The sequence below is a fragment of the Cupressus sempervirens genome, chromosome 1, assembly GCF_028749045.1.
Source record: "Cupressus sempervirens isolate cs-2001-9-10 chromosome 1, ASM2874904v1, whole genome shotgun sequence".
In the NCBI taxonomy this organism is placed as follows: Eukaryota; Viridiplantae; Streptophyta; class Pinopsida; order Cupressales; family Cupressaceae; genus Cupressus; species Cupressus sempervirens.
The window spans coordinates 514,965,294-514,979,697 of record NC_143118.1 but is presented as its reverse complement, the minus strand read 5'-3'; the positions used below and the strand labels follow the sequence as shown (position 1 = coordinate 514,979,697).

At 33.4% G+C, this 14,404-nt stretch overlaps 1 pseudogene; it reads right to left on the bottom strand.

Annotated features, from left to right (window-relative positions):
• Window positions 1-4,954: 4,954 nt before the first annotated feature.
• On the bottom strand, window positions 4,955-6,926 carry LOC149578494 (DNA (cytosine-5)-methyltransferase 1 pseudogene; annotated as a pseudogene).
• Window positions 6,927-14,404: the final 7,478 nt, after the last annotated feature.

Here is a 14,404-nt window from a genome sequence, read left to right as displayed (position 1 = left end):
CCAGGCTTAGGATTGTCAAGGATGAGTTAGTAGCTATTAGAGATAGTCCCAGTGATGATGAGCTAGTGAGAATAGCCCTAAATGGATTTTCTAAACATGGAGTGTCTTTGTTCAAGTTTAGTGGATGAGATACCTTACTGAGTTGGGATCGACTATGGAAACTCAAGAGTTTAGACTAAGTCTTGTCAATGGGGCCAACAAGAGTTAGAAAAGTGAAGTGGAACAGGAGAATGTTGCCCTAACAGGGAAAGGGAAAGAAAAGAAGGGATCTAGCAAAGAATCAAACTCACAAAGTGAGAAGAAGAAGGACCTTTCTAAGTTAAAGTGCTTTGGATGTCACAAGTATGGTCACTATGTCAGTGATTTCCTAGAAAGGAAGAAGGCAAAGAATTAGGTGGTAGCTTCAGCAAGTGTAGATGAACTCTCAAGTAGAATGGAAGACGCGTTTGTACTTATAGCTTGTATGGTGAGCTCAACCTCATAGACTATCTGGTATATAGATAGTGGGGCGTCATTTCATATGACAGGAGTTAGAAAGTACTTCTCTAGTTATAAGGAGGAGAGCACCAATATCTAGATTTCTATGGGAAACTTGTCCAAGCTCAACCCAGTTGGGAAAGGGACTGTTTAGTTTCAAAGGGAGAATGGAAAGATAATTCTAGTTCATGATGTATTGTATGTATTAGGATTAGGTATGGATTTTATTTCTATATCTGTTCTTCAGGATGGGGGTATAACATACTCTTTAGAGGGACACATGTGTTGATTAAGCACAAGGATTGGAAATCACCCATAACTATTAGATTTAGGAGTGGTCACCTTTATAGGTTGTAGTTTAATACTCTTAAGTAACTCATGAGAAGAAGTAATCCTAGAGATCTTGGAGAGCTATGGCATAGGAGGATGGTCTATATTCATCATGGAGCACTCAAATTACTTCATGAGAGCGTGATAGGTGTTCCAAAGGCGAGGACAGAGCATGATGATGTATGTAAGGGATGCATGTTGGGGAAGTTTGAGAAAACATCTTTTCCAAGGAGTGACACCAGATCTAAAGGTGTTTGTGATCTAGTACATTCAAATGTATGTGGACTGATGTCAACAAAGTCTATCAGAGGATATGAGTACTATGTTACTTTTATCGATGATTTCTCAAGGAAGAGCTATATATACTTCTTGAAGACCAAGGATGAGGTTTTTAGTCGATTCCAAGAGTTCAAGGCTCTAGTGGAGAACTCAATAGGAAAGAAGATGAAGATTCTTCGGTCAAACAATGGAGGTGAGTACAAAGGAAATAACTTGCAGGAGCTCTGTACCAGGGAAGGAATCAAGAGACAGTGGACTATTCCTTAAAAGCCATAGTAGAATGGAGTTGCTTAGAGGAAGAACCATTCTATGTCAGAGGTAGTAAGAGCCGTGCTACATGACCAGGATATGTCCTGCTACTTATGAGAAAAAGCATGTAGTACAATAGTCTACATTTAGAATAAGGTTTGACACAAGGTGCTAGGGAGGATGACACCATAGGAAGCTTTCATAGGTAAGAAGCCTGATGTTAGCCTTTTTAGAATATTTGGGAGTTTGGCATATTTTCATATTCCAGGTGATACATGTACCAAGTTAGATCAGACTGCAGAGAGGGGGTACTTTGTTGGGTACACTGAGACCTTAAAGGCATATAGGATTTTTATCCCTGGGACTAGAAGAATTATTGTCAAACATGATGTTAAGTTCATGGAAGATAAGGAATTTAGAAGGTCCAAAGATTTTCCAACAGATGATCAGAGTGAGCATTAAGCAGAAGCTTCAAGGCCTAGTCAAGGGTAGCAAAGCACAAGTACAATTACCAATACAAGTGTAGGCTCAGGTGGTGAAGTTTCATAGAGATTTGAGCAACATGTGCAATAGGAAATGCATCTAGAAGACTTAGAGGTTGATATCTCATCCTCTATAGTTGGTAGTAGGAACCATGAGGTTCAAGAGATACAAAGGGATACTCAAGAGTTTGTGGGAGCTCCTAGAAAGAGTACTAGACAATGGAGACAACTAGAAAAGTTCAATGACTATGTGGCATTAGTTGGTTAGTTGGTAGATAGTGAACCTTCTAGCTATCAAGAGGTTGAAGAGCATTAGGTATGGTAGGATGCTATATTTGAGGAGTATTCTTCAATAATGCAAAATGATGTGTGGGAGGTAGTTCCTAGACTAATAGATAGAGCAGTAGTTGGATCACGCTGGATCTATAAGATAAAGCATAGTGCAAATGGTAGCATCAAGAAATACAAGGAAAGGTTCATGGCCAAGGGGTTCTCTTAGAAGGAGGTAATAGACTATGAGGAGAAATTTTCTCTAGTGGCTAGGTATACTTCTATAAGAGCTATGATCTCATTTGCAGCACAGATGGGATGGCAGATCCATCAAATGGATGTCAAGACAATATTCCTTAATGGTGAGTTAAAGGAGGAGATATACATAGAGCAACCAAAAGTTTTTGTAGCACACAACAAAGAGACCCACATGTGTAGATTGATCAGATATGTCCAAGGTGAAGGTATCAGGTTGATGGGCTATACTAATGTAGATTGGGTAGGAAGTACAATGGACAAAAGGAGCACTTCAGGGTGTTGTTTTAGTTTGGGATCTAGAGTTGTATCTTGGTTCAGCAAGAAGCAAAAATCTATGGCTCTGAGTTCAGAAAAAGTAGAAACATAGCACCTAGCATGGTGACATGTGAAGCTATATGGATTTGAAAGTTGTTAGTAGCCTTGTTTGGTCAGAAGGTTGAGACTATTGTGATACACTAGGACAATCAGACTTGCATCAAGTTGTCTAAGAATCTAGTGTTTCATGATAGGTCTAAACATATAGACATCAGATATCACTTCATCAAAGATTATGTACAATATTGGGGGGTTACTGAGCTACAATACATACCTACAAAGGAGGAGGTAGTAGACATTCTAACAAAGGCATTGTGGAAGGTGGAATTCTTCTTCTTCAAAAATAAGTTGGGTGTCATGCAGAACAACTTCCTCGCTAAGAGGGAGTGTTAGTTTTAGGTAGCTTGACAGTTGTTCATCCATATGTGATTAATTGGAAAATAATTGTTAGAGTTATAAAAAATAATTATTTGTTAATTAATTAACTCCTTCTAGAAGCCACTAGTAACCTATTGGTTAGGTTGTTTTAATTGAGAAGAAACTATAAACTTCTTGGTTAGGAAACAACTAGAAAATTCTTGGTTGAGTTTTCTTTATCAAGAAGCAACTAGAAACCTCTTGGTTAAGTAGTATAGAAGGGGGTCAAGGGAGGCATTTGAAGAATAGAATAGAATAAAGAACAACAAGGAGTTGTAGAAGCATTTGTAGTGTTAGCAAATGAGTTGGCAATGATAGCAAACAATCTTGCAATGTTACCAAGGGCGTAGTGATAGTGTTGAGGATAATAGTGGGGGAATATCAGTAGGAGAAATTAGGAGGTTTTCTAAATTCTACTAGTGAGAGGCAAGGAATTTTGTATCTCTTGATTTACTAAAGTTAATATATTTTCCATCTGTAGAACTGGTTTTCCCTTGGGGTTTTTCCAGGGATGATTTGTCTGAAAATATTGTGTTCTTTGTGTTCTGAATTTCTTTCTATATTTTATTGGTGAAGTTGCAGTTGTGTTATTTTTTGATATTAGCTGTGAATTTTTTTCCAATAGTTTAATAATTGTTTATGATAGGAGATTAATAATCAATGACTACAATAGTGTTAATTTTCACAATGTAGATATCAACTTCACAACACACATTTTTATCTAAAAATTGAAAATCATGATGCATTGCAAGAAAAGATGACCACATGGTTTGAAACTAAACTTTTGACCTGGATTTTAAATTTGATTTCTATTCTCATTCATTGGAGTTTATGTCACCAACTTGATAATATTAATAAACCTCTGATAAAACCAATTCTAAGGTCAATTCTTATTCCCATACATTGATGTTACTAAATCAAACAACCAGTACATTGAAACCCAATTCATTAATATTAGTTAAACATACCAAGAAACTAAATGCATTCCAAATTGATGTAAACCCAATCTCTTAAGAATTTATGAAAGTGATGATTGATTTCTTTTGAATACCAAGATCAATTCAAATCATAAACAAAAACCTACTATCAACTGATGCTTGATTTGGTTTGTGTTTCATTTAGACAATAATAGTCTTGATTCATGAGAGTAGAACAACACATTCAAGTTGGATTTGAAATTAATTCTTGAAATTGATATAGAATAAAAAATGTTTGCATTTCAAAACTAACCTCCACTTCAACATTGTTAATTATTTTTCTCACTATTTCTAAAGTAAGTTGAAGAACATAATCTAATATTAAAATAATACATAGAACTAAGAATAACTCAATGAAATCACTCTGTGAAACATCTATTGCTATCGGGTTTCCTTTTATAATCACAATCAACAAAATGATAGAATTTATAAACTCTCCTTTTAAAAAATTGATACCTCAGACATGAATCAAAATTAACTTCAAATAACCATAAATATATCAGATATCAATCCAAACTAATATCAAAACTTTATTGATCTCTTCATATTTGACATGATAAATCAGATCTGAAACTTGTCGTCATTCTTTGTTGGATTGAGCATTTATTTGGATGGCCTTGGCTAACAATAGCAAGAGAGCTTATATCTTTTTATCTCTTTTTGAATTACCTCTATTTTAGTACAAACAAATTTTGCTACTTTTAAAACTATTTGTGGGCAGTTATAAAGCATAACCATCATACACATTTATATTCCCTTTCTTACAGCTTTGCACAACATTGCACAATTACCAATTTTGTAATGTTGTGCTTTTTACATTAATACATAAATATTTTTCTAATCAAATAGGTCCTTTGGGAAAATATCATCTTGAAACATAAATAAATGATATGATTAATGCTATTGAGGTTCTCTTGCACCATTTGGAAGCTCCATGATTGTCTCCTCTAAATATAAATTATGTATGGTCATTCCCAAGGCAACACCTAAAGCTCGTGCAACAAGAAATTCCAAAGCATTTCTTACTTGAATATATGTCCTTCACACCCCCATAAAGCTTGTAGTAATCAAGAACACCCTATAATCTTGCATTCTTATGAATAGAATGAACTTGATCATATGAAAGATGCAGAACAACCTAATTATAAGGCTCAGTCCTGGTAATCACAATTGTCACTATTTTATCCCACCATAAATGACCAAAAGGTTTTATGGAATAAAATTTTACAAAATTTATTTCATAATCTGAAACCAATAGCTTTCTCAATGGCAACATTACTCTTTCCATAGAGGTATCCAATACTACAACATTGTCTAGTCCAATAAGTACACCAAGAAGATCCCTAAAGTTTGCTCCTTTCTCTTAAGATTTTGGTAGAAATGCTAATAATCATCTTCATTCAACTAAAGTGACCTATCATCATAACAAATATCTTTCTATGATATCTTCTTGAATGTTGCACATGGCATTTGACCTTTCATAACTTATTTAGGCATTCTAATAAATCTATGAAACTTTGTGCAAGGGGCTTTTGAATATACCATTTCATCTCGATTCTCTAAGTATAAAATTGATAGAAGGCCAAAAATAGAATCGCTAAGAACAAGTGCTTTTTCAAGATTATGATATTGGCTTCCATCATAAGAAACCATGTTGTGCTCCTATTCATTTTGGACACTACCTCTAACAACCACATCATATGTTAGTAATGGATATTGGGGAAGTTTCTCAGATGTATTTTCTCCCCACAAGAAAGAGCGCATGTGAACTATGGGAGTCCATAGATCTAGCTGGCGTAATGCCAAGGCTTTCTTGATAATTCAAATGCATCAAATAGATCAAGGAATAACTACTAAGGAATCAATTAAAGAATTTAAGAATATCAACAACATTTTCCATCAAAACATATCTTGGCCTTATGAAGTTTACAATGTCCATGTAAACAACAATGTGATAGTTTTTTGAATCATCAAGATGAGCTTCAACGTTCTTGAATCTATTGAATCCACTATCTCCTTGGCAAGGAGGGCCACTAAAAATAACATTCACATCACCTATAATTGGAAAACACTTTTCTTTACGCCTTTTTCCATAAAATCCTTCATTTTTTCTTCACATTCCCCTAATCTTAAAAAGGGTTCTCGTGTATCCTTACTCTTATCATAACCTTTCCAATGCACCTTGAATTCCAACCCAAATTCATTCTCTTTGGTTGGATTAACATGTCGAATGTAAAGAAAGAATTCTACTTCAAATTTACCTTCTTGAACATTATAATCAAAATTGGGCTCTAGCATTTACTTAGCCTTAAGATGTGTTCATTGACAATTTATTATCTTCTAACAATCAAATTGATAGTTTTTTAGATAGAGTTTCTTCCATTCCTTGAGTAGGTCAAAGAAATGATTATCAAATTTATTTCAAACCTTTTTTTCTTGATGATTGTACTTCAAACTCTTATAGGAAACCTCATTGAAATCTAATGCCCATCTCATGAAAAGGTTGATGCCTAAAATATTTACACCAAAACATAATCCAATAGACATGCCACAAAATCCAAAGTATACATCAAGAAACTTTAGCTTAGGTTTGAAAGAATTTTTTTTCTTAATATTTGCCTCACTTTGTTTATTCCATACTTTCAAATAGTCCATTTGTGTTAGTAGAAGAAACTTTAGGTTTGACCCTACAAACTTTTGTAGATCTTCCATTACTATGTGCCTTTCTTTCAATATGTCCATTCTATTTAGAGGGAGATGTTTTGTTGCACACACCTGATGGTGAATTGCCTATTGTAGGTATGGTTTTAGGTGACAAAAGATGAAAGGTTGTGTAAGCCAAGTCATAGCCCATATCATAATAAAAGTCACATGTTGTGGTCAGATTTAGAATTAATCAATGTAATTTATACTATGGATTCCAAATTATTGTCTTTGATACAAAGGTCAGTAATTTGTAGTTTTGAAATTTATTGTTTTATATATAAAAGAATTCAAAACAAGGGGATTGGCCCTATACAAGAGTGGTGAAACTACTAGTAGAAAAAAAATAGAAAACCAAACAGACCCCTTAACAAATTACGTAAAAAACATAAGTAAAATAAAGCTACCAGAGTTCATGTTCTTAAAACTAACAAAGTTTTATAGATTAACAAAAGGCATGTAGGTGGTCAGCGTATCATACCACCCACATCCCAAACCCAAGTTCCATAGAAAAACTAAAACCATCTAAACTAGATGAAAAGAAGCAACCAACAGATAACCAAAAAACACCAAGCACTAGAAATGCCACTAACTGGCATCTTTTGTCTTGCCTTTCCCAGCTAGCAAAACCTTAGCCCAGTCCTCTGCAAGGAAATTGTAGAGAAGTTTCAAATCATCTTTATCAAGGCCTTCCTTCTTGTTCTTGTAAGCCAATAGTTGGACGGTGGTCGTTGCCTCATGGGTCACCTTCAGAGTGAATTTGGAGAAGAGGGTGAACGACGTCTTTGGGAGTAATAACCACCTCCTCTATAGTACCTATCTTTAGTTCTATACTGCAATTCATAGGAGACTTCCTCTTATCCTACACATCATGAGTGTTAGTGGGAGCCCTTGAGATATCTAGACGATCAAGCCTTAAGGGGAATAAATAGTTTCAGGGGAGGCTTTGTCAAACTTTGGATTTGTCTAGTTAGTAGGAGATAATAGGTTGAAAGTGGTAGAAATACAAGTGTGGTCTTGGGAAGGGTCCTTGGTAGGGTTTTCTGCCTCAAAATCTTAGGTACCATCAATAGTGTCATCCCACTTCACCACCTAGTTTTGAAATCTAATTTTACTTGTGATCTTATTATTCTATTTACTTTGGTTTATCACCATTATTTGATGGCTGAGGTGGTAAATGCACATCCTAAGACTAGCACAAAACTTCTTATTATCATTGATCCCTGAAGTGTTATAACAATTTCCTAGTGTTATCTTGTCCTCTTAGACCTCCATTAACAAAAATGAAGGGATACCATCCTCCCTCAAACCCATTTAACTGCATTAAAATTATTTGTACACAATATTAAAAGAAGATTTGTTGCTTGGTTTTGCCAATGGATTTTTATGTCTCAAGAAGATATACAATTGCTCCAATGCAACAATTGTTTCTTCACCTTCTTCTATGGAATCAAGATTATACAAAATTGTAATGTGTTTTTCTATGTAGTCAACATCACCATAAAAAATAAGAGAAACATACTCGAAAATAACTCCTGCCAATATTATTTGGGAGCTATTACCCTCATATGTAAATAGATTATGCAAGGCATTTATAACATCTTGTCTAAGTTAGTTAGAATTTTTATCTAGGAGTTTAATAATAGTAGGTATTGCTCCAAAATTACTAATTCTATCTTTATTCTCTTCCCAACTAGATAGCATAAGAAACATAGCTACAACTATTTCAGATGTCTCCAAATCAAGAATTTCCAACAAAAGAGGCACTATACCCCCAACTAAGATTGTTGGTTTATTCCTATTATTGTTGATATAAATGTTAAAAAGTGTTGAAGCTCCATATTCAAAGGAATGTGTATTAGATGCATCAATGGTGGAACATAGGAAATTTACAAGAGAATGAATAAAACCATTAGAATCATTTCAATCTCCCTTATTTTTTTGCAAATCTTCTTCCTTATGAATTCTTGAAAGATCTGACATCAACTCTTATTATTCCCTAGGTAGCCATCCGTAATGAAGATGAAGAAAGAAATTCTTTCTCCTTCTTCATGTTTTCATTCTTCTAAACAATATTATCTTGTTTCTAAGATGAATGAGATATTTCTTTCAAAATACTCTTTCGGTTTCTAGAAAAAAATTAATTATCAAGAAGGGATGATTTATCAATAATATTACATGAAATTTTGAGGCCTTCAAAAGGATTTGAAAACACATTCTCCCTTCACAAAATGTTCCCTTATCACCCTCAAAACATGGTAATGGCTAGTATGGCTTCATGGAGCCCATACTCCACAAAATTCATCTCTTCTCTATGATAAGAGGCTCTCGACTACAGTGTCAAGCCCAACTAACCCCTCCACTCAAGGCTACTACTTACCTCCCAAGGGTGAGTGATGCCTTTACACCTATAAATAATAGTCAATCCAAAAACCACAAAAATAAACACAATGCAAGAAATCTCTCATACCCATCACAAAAAACCATATTCAATAATTTACTCATAAGCATTGAAAGCAACAACATTTACAATACCATTTTGCAATAAGAACATGGAATAAAATAGATGAAAAGGAGACCAGCCTTGGTCCAAGCTATGGAAAGGTAGTTTATGAAGATCTCCCTTCCTAGACCTCCAAAACTCTCTCACATCCTAGACTTGCCTCCAAAGTTGGAGAGTGGACAATCATTTTTACGACCATGGAGAAACCCACTATAAAGGGTTCTAAAATTTTCCCATAATACTCTTGGGTAAAGTGTGAGATCTCATTGGTCACTCTTCCCAAACCCTTATAAGTCATATGTTAGAAAATAGAAAGGTGGCTTTAGAAAAGGAAAAAGGTCTTTTGCACAAAAATGGAAGGTTTCCTAACCAAGGTCATGATTTAAAAAGTTGATTTTTGTCCATCCAGGAAAACCTACTTTTGGAAGGCCTTTCAAGTCAACTAAGGCTTGTTCTATGGTTAAAATTGACTCTAACCCATAGGTATACCAAGTTGACTTGCTAAAAATGCCTAACTCAGCCTTGGGTTCTCATATGACTCTCTAAAAACCCACTTAAAGGTTGCATATAAATTTCAAGATATTTGACCCATCCTAAGGCTCTCTAACTAAGTGGATCACATGGGAAGTCTAATAGGTTAGTATGGTCAAGGTAGAGTTCACATGTTTCCTATTGGAAAAAAATGGGGTGGGGATGATACCACAAATCTTCACTACTGCAGTAATAAAGTGTATCTAATCAAGGTTACAATGTTTGATCATGAAACATGATCTATCCTATGAAAGGTCTACCCTGTTAAAGGCTTACAAAGACCATTAGGTCTTATCCTGTTAAAGGTTTTCAACACCCTATTAGAAGTGTTCTTGGTTAAAGGACTTTAACTCATAATTAAGCACCTTATTAGAGGATTTCAATATAGCCTATTAGGACTACTTTGTTAAGAGATTTGACTGATTCACCTATTAAACTAGGTAATCTTCAATCCACTAAGCTCCACATTCAATAAGGCTTGTTGGTTGGTGAAATCCATAAGATCAAATTGGCCACCTTGCTGGTTTTTACTTCCACCAAATGTCTCTCTGTCATTCATAGGAGTATTAAAGTCTCCCATTACTAGCCAACTATGTTCTTAAAAAATATCCTTAGCCATAGCTAAATTGTTCAAAAAATTCTTCCTTTGCCTCTTTCTATTTGGAGCATAAAGTTTAGAGGTGACCCAGGAGAAATTATCCTTAATATGATGCAAATTAACAATAACCATGTTATTAGTGATTATTAGAGGAAAATCAAAATTTCTATTCTGATTCTAAAACACAATAGTTCCACTAGAGGCCCCCTTAGAACTACTACCAACTACCTCGTAGTTTTTAAAAACTTGTATATTTTCAACTCTCTCTCTCTCTCTCTCTCTCTCTCTCTCTCTATATATATATATATATATATATATATATATATATATATATATATATATATATATATATATATATATATATATATATATATATATATATATATATATATATATATATATATATATATATATATATATATATATATATATATATATTTGTTTCTTAAATCATCACAACATCAGGTTTATCATCCCTAACCAAATTTCTCAAAGCATCCTTCTTGTGAGAGCTATTCAGCCCCAAAATATTTCATGAGATTATTTTTATTTTTTATAGTGAAGTTCAACATTATAGTTTTATTACTATCTATTGTATCATACATGCTTTCAATCTCCCTTATTTTTTTGTAGGTCTTCTTCCTTGTGAATTATTGGGAGATCCAACATCAACTCTTATTATTCCCTAGGTAGCCATCCCTAATGAAGAGGAAGAAAGAAATTCTTTCTCCTTCTTCATTTTTCCATTCTTCTAAAAAATATTATCTTGTTTCTAAGATGAATGAGATATTTATTTCAAAATACTCTTTTAGTTTCTAGAACAAAATTAATTATCAAGAAGGGATGATTTGACAAATTTGACATATTCTAGATCAACCAAGATAGTCAGATCCCCTTCCCCAAACATACTGCATTATTGAGCTCCATTAAAGGATTCCAAGAGATTTTTTCTCCCAATACCAAAGGTATAATTCAATCTTGATGGAATTCTATGAGATCCTCTAGTACTCTAGCTACTTTCCTTGATTTCCCCTTCCTCTTGGGTTTCAAACCCATCAAACTTGATTGCACCCTCCTCCTAGGTTACAGAGGAAAACAAAACCCTTGGACCCATATCTACTGAGATAGGTGAGGTTTGATGAGGAGGAGAAGAGAGAGTGTTAAAAATTTCTTCCCCTATACAATTATTAACTATCTTTCTAGAGTTATTTTCTCCATCCACTATTCTTGTATGGGGATTTTTTTCATTAACAACTTGAATTTTAGTGATAGGTAAAGGGTCTAAATCCTTACCCCCAACAAGGAGAGTAATACTTGTGACATTTATTTACTTTTAGTAAGGCCTCATTCTAGTTCTTCTATTTCTAAAAAATTTTCTTCTCTAACTTCCTCCCAACTTCCTCTAGCTTTATAGCTTCATGTTTCAACTTCTTTAGGTATTTTCTTACCTAGTGCCCTAGTTTCTTACAATAAAAGCATGCAAATGGTAAATCCTAAAATTCCTCTTCTTGAGCACATTTTCCAATTTTGCAAATAATATGAATAAGATTGGGTGAATTTGACAGTTGATGAACATTGACACAAGCATGGGCATAAACTAGACTTGATTTAGTGGCAGTCATAGGATCAATGGAAAATAGTTCTCCAAAAGAAAATACTAGGCCTTTTAGCACATATTTATTACAAAATTCCATATTAAGACTAAGGAAACAAATTACAACTAGAGTTGTATGGAAGAAATTATCATAGAATTCCATCTAAGGCCCCCATTTTTTAAAAGCTAGAGATTTTCTTTCGTACATCCTAGATCCCCATTTTAAACATATTCTAGGTCCTCTTTATTAGAGGAAATGAAAGTTAAAAAACCCCAAAGAAGGGAAACAATATCAACCCGGTGCTTTAACTTCCATTTCCCTTTAACCATAAACCTAACATCTCAATATTTGGTCTAGGTCCCAAAAAAAATTGAATTAGGGTAAGATCCATAGTAGAAATAGAGTGATCAACCAAAGAATCAATGATGAATATTTCAAACTCACCTTTGTGGCTGTTAATTTTATAAGATATTGGTGGAAAAGAGGATTTACTACTGGTTTTAACCTAAAAAATGGAAGACCATTTAAATTGGGGAATATGAGCCTCAAGTTATTTATTTCCTTTGAGACTAGTACATGATCCCCCCCTGTGACCCCCTAGTTCAATGGGAAAAATACCATCCTACATGTCCCCATTTGACTTATCACCTTTAGGGGCATCCAACCCCGATGATTTTTCCTTGTTGCCAACAAAACCACTACCCCCACTAACCTTACCAACCATATTTCTCTTCAACCTACTGACCTTACCTCCTGGATTCTCCTACAAGTTGCCCATGTAGGAAGCCTAACCACCATTCCTTGAGTTCTTTTCTAAAGAAAAGTTCAAATCTGTCATTCTTATAGTTGTATAGTTCATCTACAACTATGATTTTCTTATTATTAGTTATATTATCTAATTATTTTATTTTCTACAATGATAAAATATGATTTGTTTACTTTTTTGGCCAATTTTGTTTGGTCACTTTCTAAGATTTGAAGAAGAAGAAATTTTGATGTTTTGAATCTAATTAATCTATTCAAAATATTGAACTAAATTTATTATAGATCCAAATGGAAAACAAAGTGATATAAAATTATAAAAATGAAATGACTACAATAAAACAAACACATTTAAATAAAAGTGAGTGTAACTATAATTTCTACACAAAAGATATCAAGAATCCAAAGTGTGAAGGATGATATATAATTAAGGTAATTTTTTTGCTTAGAAATTCAATCATCACCTATTCTTCTATTTTTTGTCAACTAGGTTTATTCCTTTATTAATGGAAAGAAGATATAAGGAACACCACAAACTATAATCTAACAAAATATGTAAAAGTGCTAAATAATACAATCAAGTTATTTTAGTAAGGTTAGATGTTATAGATACGTGATAGTTTACAAATAGAGCTACATCAGAGATCTAAATGATTTATATTGTGGTAATTTTCCTTCTCAAATTATACTTCCAAGTTTTTTCAACATCGATAGGCAAAGAAGGCTAAAAAGTTCAAGGAAATAAGAACATTTGTTAAAAGGCTTACTGAAACCTTATCGTTAGATGTTATTTGTGATCAACACATGTAATTATAGTTTGATTATGTTGGGTATGTCTAAACAAGAAAAAATAAAGTTTAAATATGAAAATAGTACAAAAATAGGTGCAATAAACAAAATTATTGAGACAAAAATAACACAAAATTTCACCCACTTTAGAAACAATTTGATCATGACAATAAACATGAGTTTATCAAGACATTTATGTAATTATTGAGGGTTAATTGATAGAACAGGGTTGAATTTATTACTCAAAAGAAGAAGAAAAAAATGACAACTAGAAGTACATCCTTAATAAATAAGAAAATAAATATAAAACAAGGTAAAATGGAAGTCCTTAAGGTCAACCAAACACTTCTATTTTACTAGGACATTTATTGAGAAAAAGTTTTATATTCATTTTTTTGACCACACAGGGTTATGTGTATCCATTTTCAAGAACTTACAATTTTGGGAGATCTTTTCACTATCATCTTTACTAAAGTTTATCAAGCCCCTAATACAACTCATCCAAGGGTGCAAAATATTAAATGTACATTTAATTCACCAATTGCATGGTTAAGCAAGGTTGAGATGCCGCAATACTAAGTTTGTGTTTCATTGCCTAAAATGATAGAGGGGGAAGAGTTGGGATTTGAAAAAGAATAATAATTCCAAAAGGCTAGTACATATGAACAAAAATAAAAACTATGAATGTAAATAACATACGTTCAAATTAACAATACAAAGTTACCATCCACAAGAGAACTATAAATGTTGAAGATGAATAATAATATTAGGAGAATGCAAGAGCAATTTTTTTACAATGCAATAGAAAGAAATGACATTGGCAAGGAATGAGTATATATACGAAATAAGAGAGGGGATATATGAAAAAT